Source organism: Anolis sagrei, chromosome 2, assembly GCF_037176765.1.
Source record: "Anolis sagrei isolate rAnoSag1 chromosome 2, rAnoSag1.mat, whole genome shotgun sequence".
Classification (NCBI taxonomy): domain Eukaryota; kingdom Metazoa; phylum Chordata; class Lepidosauria; order Squamata; family Dactyloidae; genus Anolis; species Anolis sagrei.
The window spans coordinates 191,407,403-191,419,687 of NC_090022.1; the positions used below are offsets into that span (position 1 = coordinate 191,407,403).

The following is a 12,285-nucleotide window of genomic DNA, read 5'->3' on the forward strand; positions in this document are numbered from 1 at the left end:
GAGATTACCATGGCAGTTAAAGTGGAATCATTGTTGAGTAACCATCACACAGTCCAACAATAATAATAAAAACCCTCTGTGGTCTTGGTTTTTAAGCCTGTTCCTGGGGTTATTTAGAGAGCCCATTCAGAAAATTGCACTGGACAGACTACAACAGTTCCAGTTTCAAGAAATGGTCATTGTTATTTTCTATGGGTGAGCAGATGGCAACTAATAGACATAGATTCCATCTCAAAAACTATGGGGAAAATTGGTGCCATTTTTGGAATCAGCAGGTCAAATATACCCAGAAACAAGTCTAACGTCTGGGGCACCCAAATGTCTGTTAGCCAGTGTTACCCAAAATGCTTGGGACACTAAGTTTGGGATTTCTTTCAGATTTTGGAATATCTATTTTAGCATATACAGCCAGACTTGTCACATTTGCTAGAGTTAGGGGCACAGGAGCCCATATGAAAGCGAATAATAAAGAAATTACTATTCCTTACATGACAGAATACTTCTTTAGGAAAGTAATATATACCATATTATATTATTAAAGTTGTGGGAAGAGGGATTAATCTGATTAAGATCAATAAGGGCCCTTTCATATAATCCAGAATAGCAAGGCGGAAAATCCCATATCAGCTTTGAACTGGGTTCTGTGAGTCCACACTGTCATATATTCCAGTTCAAAGCTGAAAATGTGGAATTTTATTCAGCTGTGTGGAAGGGGCCTAAGACTATGTAACAAAATTTGAAAAAAAAATGTTCCTGGTTTGAAAATGTTATTTCCTGTATAATTCTGTGCAACTTACTTTGAAAGTAGTTGTTCTACTCCACAAACTTCGTTTTTGTTGAATTAGTTGACACTGAGATATTCATTGAAAAACTATTGCAAAATGTGCTGGAGAATGTCCCGCAAAACTAAAGTTTTTGCAGTTTAATAAACGTTTTCATGATAGAACCAATTAGAAAATGACATTTATAACCCAGGAACAAAAATTGTGTTACATAGCATAATAGGAGAAAAAGTCTACTTAGGGGAACATTACTACTTCTGGGGTCTCCTGGTGGTGCAGCGGGTTAAACCGTTGAGCTGCTGAACTTGCTGACCAAAAGGTAGGTGGTTCGAATCCAGGGAGCAGGGTGAGCTCCTGCTGTCTGCTCCAGCTTCTGCCAACCTAGCAGTTTAAAACATGAAAATGTGAGTAGATCAATAGGTACTGCTTCTGAGGGAAGGTAACGGCACTCCTTGCGGTCATGCTGGCCACATGACCTTGGAGGCGTCTAACGACACCGCCAGCTCTTTGGCTTAGAAATGAAGATGAACACTACCTCCCAGCGTCGGACATGACTAGACTTTACCTTTACTTTGCTAAGGCAAAGGTTTCCCCCCACATTAAGTTCAGTTGTGTCCAACTCTGGAGGTTGGTGCTCATCTCCATTTCTAACCCAAAGAGCCGGCATTACCTTGCTACTTCTCCTAATATGACAGCAAAAATGAGAATCTACTTAATAAAGACCTTATAGAATTATATCCTAAGATACCAAAGTATTGGGAAAAGGTGTTTACCTGGATAAGCTAAATAACAGGAGAAAAAGTCAACTTTTAGGGGGCATTATTAACGTAAGCTGCTTTCAGTCTCCTTTGGGGAGATCAGGTAAAGATTTCCCCTTGACATTAAGTCTGACTCTGGGGGGTGGTGCTCATCTCCATTTCTAAGCCATAGAGCCAGCGTTGTCTGTAGACACCTCCAAGGCCATATGGCTGGCATGACTGCATGGAGCACTGTTACCTTCCTGCAGAAGCAGTACCTATTGATCTACTCACATTTGCATGTTTTTGAATTGCTAGATTGGCAGAAGCTGGGGCTACCAGCAGGAGCTCACTTCCCGGATTAGAACCGCCAACCTTTCAATCAGCAAGTTCAGTTCAGCGCTTTAACCCATTGCTCCAGCGGGGGCTCCTTTGGGAGAGATAAATCGAGGTATAAATAAACATTATAATTATTATTATTATTATTATTATTATTATTATTATTATTAGAAACAGAACAATATGAGTTCACAGCAGACAAGATCACTCTGCTGGTTGTTGCACTGGATCACACGTCGGACACTTCCCAAGTGTCTAGGACTGTGTGATGTATCGGCGAATGATGTGTGCAGATCCCAGTAAAGTGGCCTTTTGCAGCTGGCAGATGGTAATTTTGTCAGCGCCGATTGTGTTTAAGTGCAGGCCAAGGTCTTTAGGCACTGCACTCAGTGTGCCAATCACCACTGGGACCACCTTGACTGGTTTGTGCCAGAGTCTTTGCAGTTCGATCTTTGAATCCTCATTTTGTGTCAGCTTTTCCAGTTGTTTCTCGTTAATTCTGCTGTCACCTGGGATTGCAACATTGACAATCCACACTTTGTTTTTTAACACGATCGTAAAGTCGGGAGTGTTGTGCTCCAGAACTCTGTCTGTCTGCATTATTATTATTATTATTATTATTATTATTATTAGAAACACAAGATGAGTCCACAGCAAACACTCTGCTGGCTGCTGTATTGGATCACACGTTGGACACTTCCCAAGTGTCTAGGGCTGTGTAATGTATCAGCGAATAATGCCTGCAGATCCCAGTAAGGTGGCCTTCTGCAGCTGGCAGATGGTAATCTTGTCAGCGATGATTGTGTTTAAGTGCAGGCCAAGGTCTTTAGGCACTGCACCCAGTGTGCCAATCACCACTGAGACCACCTTTACTGGTTTGTGCCAGAGTCTTTGCAGTTCGGTCTTTAAATCCTCATATCATGTCAGCTTTTCCAGTTGTTTCTCTTCAATCCTGATGTCACCTGGGATTGCAACATTGACAATCCACACTTTGTTTTTTAACACGATCGTGAAGTCAGGAGTGTTGTGCTCCAGAACTCTGTCTGAATTATTATTATTATTATTATTATTAGAAACACAACAAGATGAGTCCATAGCAAACACTCTGCTGGCTGTTGTATTGGATCACAAGTCGGACACTTCCCAAGTGTCTAGGACTGTGTGATGTATCGGCGAATAATGCGTGCAGATCCCAGTAAGGTGGCCTTCTGCAGCTGGCAGATGGTAATGTTGTCAGCGCCGATTGTGTTTAAGTGCAAGCCAAGGTCTTTAGGCACTGCACCCAGTGTGCCCATCACCACTGAGACCACCTTTACTGGTTTGTGCCAGAGTCTTTGCAGTTCAATGTTTAAATCCTCCTATCGTGTTTTCCAGTTGTTTCTCTGCAATCCTGCTATTATTATTTTTATTACTACTACTATTATTATTGCTGATCTACATATTTGAAGACCAAAACGAGGATCCAACGGAGACCTTTATAATATTTCATCCACTTTATAAGGCCATTACTGTTTACCTTCCTATTTGAAGACAAAAATGGGGACCGAGGCTCCAGCGACACCGCTATGTAATGCAGTTTGAAACTGTCACATAGCGTGAAGACTCATCTAATGAACTTTAACTGCATGAGATGAGTCAACACTGACCATATGATGCATACTGCATTAGAAGGCAATAGACATGGGGCCCTACTGAATAATGCCCTTATAGTATTTGGTCCACTTTAGAAAGGCATGACTGCTTATCTGAATATCCTGCCAACATTTTTAGCCTGCTGCACAAGAACAGCTCAAGGGGCCCATTCACACAACCACATAACCCAGAATATCAAAGCAGAAAATCCCACAATATCTGCTTTGAACTGGGTTATCTGAGTCCACACTGCCATGTATTCCAGTTCAAAGCAGATACTGTGGGATTTGCTGCTTTGATATCCTGGGTTATATGGTTGTGTGGATGGACCCTCTCCTGTGGCCGCTTTGAACTGGGTTATCTGAGTCCACACTGCCATGTATTCCAGTTCAAAGCTGATAATGTGGGGTTTTATTCAGATGTGGAAGGGGCCAGAGAGGAACCCCCAGAATTAACAGATCCACAACATGAGATGTTTGCTGAACAAGGGCTCCTTCTGATGCTCTAATCTAGGAGGGAGGGGAGGATGATGGGAATTGTAGTCAGTCCCACGCTCTTACAGCGGTTGGAAAACGCCATATTAAGGCATGATGCCTGTGCGGACCAGAATCCCGTTCGCCTGCTGCAAATGCAGGAACTTTGGAAGTCCTGAAAAGTTACATTTCAAACAACGAGTTATCCCCACTATCGTTGCATCTACACTGGATAATTAATGCGTTTTGGCACCACCGTATGGGATCTTGAGATCTGTAGTTTTCTAAGACTATGTGAAGCGACAACACCCAGGACTCCATAGCCGTTAAAGTGGGGTGAAACTGCATTAACTCTTCAGTGTAGATGAATCCCCCAAACAAAGTTAAGTTTCCAAACTTGGAACATTTAGGAAAAAGAAGGCAATGTTTTGCAAGAAGAGACCACTTTACAATCCCACTCCCACAAAAAAGTCTCCAATAGAGTAAATATATATATTTAAAGTATCTAAATATCCCCCCCCCCCCCCACGGCCAGGCCAAGGCCTCTTGCAGGAATTGCATTGCTTCTACCCCTCAACTCGGCCCCTTGGACCAAGCCCAGCAACAAATGCTTAAATGCTTGCTTGCTTTCTTCCTTCTGCTCTGAACAACAGAGGGATCCCAGGCTTTGCTTTCCAGGGAGCGCGCGCCCCGGGCCCCTCACTTACTCACCCCAAACGCTGAACACGATGCAAAGCAGCAGCAGCAACAGCAGCAGTGAAAGGGTTTCCGCAGCTCCCTCGCGGCGGGGCTCGAGCCCGGGGAAAAGGGGGGCGGGGCTGGAAGACCCGGCAAAAACCAGCGATGCGCGGTGGCCAGAGCGGCCCCAATAGCGGAAGCGGGTCGCCATAGTGACGGGCCTCTACTCGGCGCTTCCCGGCTTCTTCGCCTCTCTTGTATAGGACAAAGGGTGGAGCGACAGCCAGGCCTGGGCAAGCTTCGGCCTTCCAGGCATTTTGGACTTCAACTCCCACAATTCCTAACAGCCGGTAGGCTGTTAGGAATTGTGGGAGTTGAAGTCCAAAACGCCTGGAAGGCTAAAGCTTGTCCAGGCCCGTCACTGTAGTATTATACTAGTTTGGCCTACTTTAGCCTTTCTCCTTCTTTGCCTAAGAGAACTACACAAACTAGGACCCTCAGGATCCCATAGCATTGAGTTAAAAGGGTTCCAAACTGCATTAAGTTTGGATTAAGGCGTCATGAATTGATAATAATTGTTGATTTTGTTGTTGTGTATGATGTGTTTTTAACTGTTTATTGTTGTGATAACCTGCATTGTGTAAACCGCATTGAGTCGCCTATTTAGGCTGAAAAACGCAGTATAGAAATAAAGCAAATAAATAATAATAATTAATTAATTAATTCTGCAGTGTAGATGCACCCATAAGGGGGCTTTCAATTAATCTTAGTCATGACGAGCTGTCCCTTGCCATGAGTTGCTATGGCCCAGTCAATGTATACTTTTACTTACTTAGGCGATCCCTCATAGTCCGAGGATGATGGTCCTCCAAGAGTAGTATCCTGAGGGTGGGTCCGTAGGTGGCTGTGGAACCCTATTCTTGATCTGCATCTTCTCCCGCAGTGAGGGCATCGGTTTCCAGGTGCAAAGCGGTCCCAGTTGGGATTGGCTTTATGCGCCTTCCTCTTGGCACTTTAGTCTGTGTATATGTGTCTTGTGTATATATATTTGTTTATATACAGCTTGGGAGTGATCCTGGATCCATCGTTGAGCCTGAAACCCCAGGTTTCGGCGATGTCCAGGGGAGCTTTTGCATAGTTAAAGCTTGCGTGCCATCTGCACCCGTACCTTGGGAAGTCTGATCTGGCCACGGTCGGTCATCCACACTCTTGTTACATCCTGAATAGATTACTGCAACACACTCTACGGTGGGGCTGCCTTTGAATACTGTTCGGAAACTTAAACTAGTCCAACAGGCTGCAGCCAGATTACTAACTGGAGCGACATACAGGGACATACACAACCCCCTTGTGTCAGCTCCACTGGCTGCCAATCCACTTCCGAACTCAATTCAAAGTGCTGGTTTTGACCTATAAAGCTCTATACGGTTCTGGCCCAGCTTACTTGTCTGAACGCATCTCTCTCTACGTCCCCTCTTGCAGTTTAAGATCATCCGGGGAGACCCTGCTCTCACTCCCGCCAGCGTCGCAAATACATCTGGCGGAGACGAGAGACAGAGCCTTTCAGCTGTAGCCCCCCTGCCTATGGAATTTGCTTCCCAATGAGGTGAGATCGGCTTCATCCCTCCTGTCTTTTAGGAAGAAATTGAAGTCGTGGTTCTGGAACCAGGCTTTTTGGACAGCAGACATAAATAGCACTCTGGATATGGAATTTGACTGGAATGGTGATATGGTGGTTAATACTGTTTTTATTGTTTCAATTAATGTGCTATTTATTGTTTTAATTGTTGCTATATTGCTTTGTTATATTTAATGGCATCAAATTGTACCAAATGTAAGCCGTCCTGAGGCCCTCTTTGGGATTTGAGAAGGAATGGGATAGAAATACTGGAAATAAATAAATATGTGTGTTTGTGTACATATATATGTGGTTTTGCACATGCGTTGTCATGTATTTTTTATTTTTTGGCTTTTAAAGTCCCTTCTGCTGTGTTTTTCAGTGATGGTCACTTGTTGGCCTGATTGGTGTATTATGTCCAAATTTGGTGTCAATTCGTCCAGTGGCTTTTGAGTTACGTTAATCCCACAAACGAACATTACATTTTTATTTATATAGATTGTTCCTATATGGTGTGTGTTAGGTCCCTTCCACACAGCTGAATAAAATCCCACATTTTCTGCTTTGAACTGGAATATATGGCTGTGTGAACTTACATAACCCAGTTCAAAGCCAATATTGAGGCATTTTCTGCCTTGATATTCTGGGTTATATGCCTGAGTGGAAGGGCTCTTAGTGAAGACTGGAGGCTGTGTGTATAATAAAAATAATAATAATAATAATAATAATAATAATAAACTATTTATATTCTGCCACCCTCTCCCCAAAGGGGACTCGGGCCAGCTTACATGAGGCCAAGCCCGATAATACAGTTACAATAACATGAATACAAAACAACAAAAATAACAATACAATAAAATAAGGCAATAACATAAGTGAACATAAGAACAAAACAGCAGTGCAGGATACAGTAACAAACATACACAATGGACGAGCCAAATGTACACATAAATGAATGAATGACAATGAAAAAGATGTATTTGTAAGGGAGGAGTGCATGGAGGGCGGAACAGTGGAGTTAGGCCTTAAAAATGGTGAGGGGAAGGGCAGTATGAGGACAACTTGAGGGAGAAGACAACAGGAAAGGAATATGTGGTCATTCTCCAAAGGCACACCGGAAGAGCCAAGGTTTTAGCTTCTTAAAGCTGAATGTTGGAAATGGCAGCCTTCTACAAGATTCCTATACTAGTTATTTGTTATGTATATAATTGTGATTACTTACGATATTGTATATAATGGTATGCAGTTTTCCCCTTAACTATGTTGCTAGAGGTTGTGGGCGGGACTACAGACCATGTGACCCAGATCTTAAAATGAGTGAGACTCCATTTCAAAATGTGTTTAAATCTGTTGGGAGTCAGTTAGAAGTCAGTTAAATAAGTTTGAGTTAGAAGTCGGTTTGAGCCAGTTTGAATTAGAAATCAGTTGAATTGGTAGATAACAGAGCAGCCAAAAGCCTGTGGTGTTTGGTTTTCCCAATACTTGCAGTGTAAACTTCAGAAACCTGCAGTTGTTGGTCTTAAAATTACACAGTGTAATCCAGGAACATAAATCATAAAGGCCCCTTCCACACAGCCATATAACCCAGAATATCTCTGGGTTATATGGCTGTGGTGCAGCGGGTTAACCACTAAGCTGCAGAACTTGCTGACTGAAAGGTCGGTGGTTTAAATCCTGGGATGGGGTGAGTTCCTGTTGTTAGCCCCACCTTCTGCCAACTTAGTTCAAAAACATGCAAATGTGAGTAGATCAATAGGTGGGAAAGTAACAACAATCCATGTAGTCATGCTGGCCACATGACCTTGGAGGCGTCTACGGACAATGCCGGCTCTTCAGCTTAAAAATGGAGATGAGCACCACCCCCAGAGTCAGACGCAACTAGACTTAATGTCAAGGGGAAACCTTTACCTATCAAGGCAGATAATCCACATTGTCTGCTTTGAACTGGATTATCTGAGTCCACACTGCTATACAATCCAGTTCAATGTGGATTTTATTCAGATGTGTGGAAGGGGCCATAGTGTTATTTGAAACACCAGGACATTTACTCTTCCAAGAATGTGAATTCTAGGTAGGTCCCGTCTACACTGCCATATAATGATATGGTCACTGTAGATCCATATAATCCAGTTCATTGTAGTCATGCTGCATTTTATCAGCCTACGCTGACCATATTAGGTAGTTTCACATTGCATTGTATAGAAGTGTAGATGGGGCCTGGGGGGAGGGGGGGACAGAGAAGAAATCATTAAGTTGCCATTTTAGATAAACTAGGCGTTGCGTAAGATGCAAGAAGGCTCAGGCTGTCCATTCCATTCCCAATTTGAATGCTGCTGACTCTATAGATAGCCTTTTGTGTTTGGAAAATCTGGTGTTGCTAAGAAAAAGACCCCCCCCCCCCTTTTTTTCTTTCTTTCTTTCTTTACACCTATTTCTCCTTTAGGGGAGATGTCCATTTTTTTATTTCCAAAGCAGCATCCATAATTTTCATACTTTTCCTCACTTGACTTTGTTTAACTAATGTTCTCTTACAGCAAATCCCTTGTTTCACTTGCGCTCCTTTTCATCTTGCTTGAAGAGTTTCTCACGTTGAATTTTGTTCCTTTGTTCCTGAAAAAAGCCCATTGTTTTGTTGCCTTCATCTAAGTTGAAGATGAAAATGTCCTGAAAAGTATAAATTAAGTGCCTTAGTTCTCTGAGCGGTGAAAATCTACAACAACACAGCGCTTGCTCAGTCTTGTTTGTCTTTGGAATGAGGTCACTAAAGGTCTGTGACATTTTGCAGTTTGCATTTATTTATAAACATACCAATCAAGCATAGATGAATGTTATGGCATCAAACCATCTCAACAGCTTTGGCACCTAAATGATTTCACCTTTTTCATAGTCAGAATTCAGCTCTCTTTTGTGCCTGTCTTCAAAAACTGCCGGTCTGCCCCTTTGTTTTCTACTTTTACACATCTGTTTAGATCTATCCTGGCTATTGATAAGAAGAGCCATTAAGCATAATCAGGCTGCCATTTCAGTAATAATTGGGAGCTAGCTGCCAGGAGAAACCTGTTCTGACTAGTCTGACCATTTTAGCCTTCCTTATACAGCCAGTTCCAAGTTACGAACAAGATATGTTCTGTAGGTTTGATGGATTCGTTTCAATTGGTTCAGCTTGAGGATGTGGACAGGATCCTTGGAGAGGTGCGACCCACTACATGCATCCTAGACCCCTGCCCATCCTGGCTGGTCAAGGAAGCCAGAGGGGGTTTGGCAGAGTGGGTGAAGGTGATGGTTAATGCCTCCTTACAGGAAGGAATATTTCCAGCGAGCTTAAGGCCCGTCGCAAACTAGGTTCCTGCTGGAGGAAAATTGCTAGCATGTCCCTGACGTCACGAGACTCCGCCTCTCGCCCCGCCCCTTTCTCCGCCCCTTTCTCTTTGCGAGCGTGGTTTTTCCTGTGCTAGGGCAGCATTGCCCGCATTTTCTCTCAGTTGGCAGAATTCAACTGAGAGAAAATGCGGGCAATGCTGCCCTAGCAAAGGAAAAACCACGCTCGCAAAGAGAAAGGGGCGGAGAAAGGGGCGGGGAGAGAGGCGCAGGCTCATGACGTCAGGGACTTGCTAGCAAGGTTTTCTCCAGCAGGAACCTAGTTTGCGACGGGCCTAAAGCAAGCTATTATAAAACCGCTGTTGAAAAAACCATCACTGGATCCCACTCAATTCGACAACTATCGGCCAGTTTCCAATCTCCCCTATTTGGGCAAAGTCATGGAACGTGTGGTGGCGACACAACTCCAGGGATTTCTGGTAGACACTGATTATCTAGACCCGGCACAGTCTGGCTTTAGGCCGGGACATGGAACTGAGACAGCCTTGGTCGCCTTGGTAGATGATCTGCGCAGGGAACTGGACAGGGGGAGTGTGTCCCTGTTAGTTCTGCTGGACCTCTCAGCGGCCTTCGATACCGTCGATCACGGTATCCTTCTGGGCCGCCTCATGGATATGGGGCTCGGAGGCACTGCTCTGCGGTGGCTCCGATCCTTCCTTGAGGGACGGACCCAGAAGGTGTTATTGGGTGACACCTGTTCGGCCCCACAACCGTTGCTGTGTGGAGTCCCACAGGGTTCAATCTTGTCCCCGATGTTATTTAACATCTACATGAAGCCGCTGGGAGAGATCATTCGGAGTTTCGGACTAAGATGCTATCTCTATGCAGATGACGTCCAAATCTGTCACTCCTTCTCACCTGTCACCAAGGAGGCGGTCCAGACCTTGAATCGGTGTTTAGCCGCTGTGTCGGACTGGATGAGAGCTAACAAATTGAAACTAAATCCAGACAAGACAGAGGTCCTACTGGTCAGTCGTAAGGCCAAACAGGGCATAGGGTTACAGCCTGTGTTAGACGGGGTTACACTCCCCCTGAAGACACAGGTTCGCAGCTTGGGAGTGATCCTGGACTCATCGCTGAGCCTGGAGCCCCAGGTCTCAGCGGTGGCCGGGAGAGCTTTTGCACAATTAAAACTTGTGCGCCAGCTGCGCCCGTACCTTGGGAAGTCGGACTTGGCCACGGTGGTCCACGCTCTTGTTACATCCCGGTTAGATTACTGCAACGCACTCTACGTGGGGTTGCCTTTGAAGACTGCTCGGAAACTCCAACTAGTCCAACGAGAGGCAGCCAGATTGCTCACCGGGGCGTCATACAGGGAGCATACCACCCCCCTGTTATGTCAGCTCCACTGGCTGCCAATCCAGTTCCGAGCACAATTCAAGGTGCTGGTTTTGACCTATAAAACCCTATACGGTTCCGGCCCAGTGTATCTGTCCGAACGGCTCTCCCTCTATGTCCCACCCCGGAGCCTAAGATCCTCTGGGGAGGTCCTGCTCTCGACCCCGCCTTTATCACAGGTGAGTTTGGCGGGGACGGGGAGCAGGGCCTTCTCGGTGGTGGCCCCCCGCCTATGGAATTCCCTCCCCGGGGAAATCAGATCGGCAACTACGCTCCTTTCTTTCAGGAAAAAACTAAAAACATGGATCTGGGGCCAGGCATTTGGACAAGCGGGTAAATAAAGAAGAACTCTACTGATGGCTAAGAACGGACTAACGGATTGGTTATATGGAACTCTGGAACGAAACGCTGACTATAGGAATGACTTTTTATATGATGTTTAGATGATGTTTATACAATGTCCTAGATACTAATGCTGATGTTTTATTGTGATAATCGTTTTAATTATATTTTGTATATCGTTCTTTTATATTTTTATATTTTGTACACTATGTATTATTATGTATAGGCATCGAATTCTGCCTCTTTTGTAAGCCGCACTGAGTCCCCCTCCGGGGGTTGAGAAGGGCGGGGTAAAAGCACCAGTAATAAATAATAAATAAATAGGTTTGTTTTTTTGTTGAATTTGTTTGTAAGTCAGAAGAGGTACATTTTAAGTATACCTACAGTTAGATAGATAGATAGATAGATAGATAGATAGATAGATAGATAGATAGGTAGGTAGATAGATAGATAGATATATAGATAGATAAGCTTTGGATAGCATGGGGAAGGGTTAATACTCCTGTGGTGTTTATTTTTCTGTCTGTGCCCCATTCAGAAGATTTCCCCTCAGTTTCTGTCCCTGTGAGAATTTGATTTTGAGAAAAGTGGCTTGCTATGGAAACAAAGATTGGTGCTGAAGCTTCAGTGGAGATACCTTTTCTCATGATAACTCTTTTAGGGGTGAATTTCCCTACCGAGGGGTAGATTTCTCTCACTTTCTGTTGCCTCACCCTTGTTCTTAACTATGAATCATTTGTAAGTCAGATGTGTGTAACTCAGGGACTGCGTGTACTCACAGGGCACAGAATGGAAGAGCCTCTGAACCACCATCCAGCACAGCCTTGTAGTTGTAGTATTGGACATTTAGATGTTTATTAATGTATATACATATTAATATCCCCCAATTGTCCCAGTTTGGCAGGGACAGTCCAGCCAATACTCTGTTCTGGCTTTCATCTATAAAATGTTGGCGGGTCTATATGTGT

General features: G+C 44.1%; 1 protein-coding gene and 1 long non-coding RNA gene across 2 annotated transcripts in view; one reads left to right on the top strand and one right to left on the bottom strand.

Moving 5' to 3' along the window:
• Nucleotides 1-4,791, bottom strand: part of CDK4 (cyclin dependent kinase 4) — a 30,658-nt gene extending 25,867 nt beyond the window's left edge. Inside the window, exon 1 of the mRNA XM_060762826.2 lies at nucleotides 4,675-4,791. The gene's annotated coding sequence lies outside the window, so the exon portion shown is untranslated. The remainder of the gene's footprint in view (nucleotides 1-4,674) is intronic.
• LOC137096117 (uncharacterized) overlaps nucleotides 1-12,285 on the top strand; it is a 337,069-nt gene that overhangs the window by 154,740 nt on the left and 170,044 nt on the right. The window lies entirely within an intron of this gene.